Source organism: Arachis duranensis, chromosome 1 (genome assembly GCF_000817695.3).
Source record: "Arachis duranensis cultivar V14167 chromosome 1, aradu.V14167.gnm2.J7QH, whole genome shotgun sequence".
Classification (NCBI taxonomy): domain Eukaryota; kingdom Viridiplantae; phylum Streptophyta; class Magnoliopsida; order Fabales; family Fabaceae; genus Arachis; species Arachis duranensis.
This window is the reverse complement of record NC_029772.3, coordinates 104,632,175-104,634,862: the sequence shown is the minus strand read 5'-3', so window position 1 is coordinate 104,634,862 and position 2,688 is coordinate 104,632,175.

Genomic DNA, 2,688 nt, shown 5'->3' with positions numbered 1-2,688 from the left:
CGAAGTTTCTGATTTATTCTTGCGTCCATCATTAACTTTTGATTTTATTTTGTTACATTTTTAACCTATTTTGGACCATTTGGCTATTCGGTCATATATAGATTATTTTTATCACCGTCGTATATGTATTATGTAGGGTTATTAGGGTTATGCCTAACTCCAATGACTTTTGTTGAACAGTTGTTTCGTTTGTACCTTTTTTGGTAAAAGCCAAACTAAAGTATATAACTAATGCCGAGCCACCATGTGATGGGTTGATGGAACACTAATTTTAAAGTCAATATACTCATCTTTAGGGTTTAGAGTGCATGGATGCATGACATCATGATGCACACCAATAGTTTTCTGCATTCACTTAATTAAATTTGGTTTCTTAAAGTTCAAAATAAAAAATCAAAATTTATCTCTTTCACACACTAGCTACACTACTCCTTTTATTATTTTATAAGTATTATTTTTACTACAAAATTAGCAATCAAAGCATTTGTTTATAAAAATAAGATCTTGACATATAAATATAGAGACACATAATTATATTTGATAGATAAAATATAAATAAAGATATTATATCTTGGAATACTAAATCGTATATATTATATCTAAGACATATATTAGATAAAAACACAATTTATTTTATCATTTTTTTATTTTATTGTCATTATCAAATTTTTATAATTATATTTTTTATTTTAAATTTTGGATGAAGAAAAAAAAAAGGTAAATTAAACTTTTTTATTATTTGTTCTATTTTATATTTAATTTGTCACCAAATAAAAGGTAAATTACTAAAAAGGTACCTAGATTATTTTATTGTTGACAAAAATATTCTTAAGTTTTGTTATTGACAAAAATACCTTCAAATTATTTAAAAACGTGATAAAAATAAATATTCATATACTCAGATGTTTTATATTAACAAAAAAAATGTCAAATGAAGTTTTTTTTGTGGTAAGTGAGACTCTAAAATTAGCAAATGAGTCATGACTTACTTTTTCATTAATAGAGAAGGTTTTTAATCATGACCGAGTACTTTTGGAATATTTTTAAATTATTTGAGAGATTTTTATCGATAACAAAATTCAGTGATATTTTTGTTAGCGTCAAAATAATTCAAGTGTATTTTTGGTGGTTTATTCCCAAATAAAATATAAAACTATTATTTTTTAGTCTCTGTGTGTCATTTTTTAAAAATTTTGTCTTATCCTATCCTCAAAATCAAACACTAAAACGTTGAGTACTGTCGAATTTATCAGCGGAATAATAAAAATAATCTGTCAATAAATTAGTTACCGTCGAATTTTACGTCAGATACAATCCGACGGTATAAATCTCGCTGGTAATTTATTACTGACGAATTTATTTTTTCGACGCTAAGTTACAGAAAAAATTAGTATCAAAATATGATGTTAAGATTACAAAAATTTGATGTTAGTTACCATTAAAAATTATTCGATAATAAATTTGGCACCAGACATAAATTCAACCATAAATCTGATAATATTCAACATAGTTTAAGGAATAAACATTCATCTCCAACAAAAAAATTAGGGATATTTATGGTCTAATTCAGCCGAAAATTTTGAACTAAATTAGTTTATTCAAACTAAATTTCGATATTATTTCATTTAAATTTGATTGAACTCGAAATCAAATAATTTTATCCGGTCATATTATATTCTGAATTCAGCTATTATTTGATCCCATCGATTAAATAAAAAAATTAAAAAATATGAATTAAAACCCATGCCAACATGTTAGTGCAACTAAACTCTATACTAACCTACTACAATTTTCTTCTTCTTCTTTTTTTCTTTCTTTATATCAAAACAGTATTCTACTATCTTTGTTTCTCTCATTACTCTATTTTCATTTTTCACATCACTCCAAGCTATTCCTCATTTGGAATTTCTTCTTCTATTCTTACTCTCAATTAAGTTTTTTCACTAATTTTTTTATAAAAAATAAGAATAAATATAAAAGACACAACAAAAACAAAAAATAGATAAGTAATTTTTTTATTAAATTTCTAAAAAATCTGTTCGTTTCTTAGCAACTTAAGTCATTAAAAGAATTTTTTCTACTAAACTTTCAAAAAATTTATCCTTGACAATCTAGATCAAAAGGATAAAATTAAAAGAATTAACACTAAGAATTATATTAAGTTGGATATTTCAAATTTTTTTATACAACAAACAAACTAAATCATTTATCTTGCCGCTTGATCACACAAGGTAAAAACGTGCATAAAACAACTTAGAATTTTTATTAATTAAAAAGTGATTAGATTATCTCATAAAAGTGTTTAAATAGACCCTTAACAAATTAGCCTAAAAGTCAAATTTTTTTAGATATGACCCTAAAATTAGCTCTACTAATTTAAATTAGATTTTATTTAAGTTAAAGCTCCTAAAATATATAATAACTAATTTAAATCAGATTTTATCTTATTAAATTAGATCAGATTTGATTTAAACTTAAAACTCTTAAACTTACGAATAAACAAATCAAAACCAAATCAAATCTTTTGACAATTCTTTACAACAAAACAAAATGAAATATAGATTAAATAATTTTAAAATTAATACCAAATGTATGTTTTCTACTGAACTTAAAAAATATTATTAAACTTCTTACCATCGTAACTTAATCCAATAAATCTTGTACTTTTTTCTTTAGTTAACAATTGAT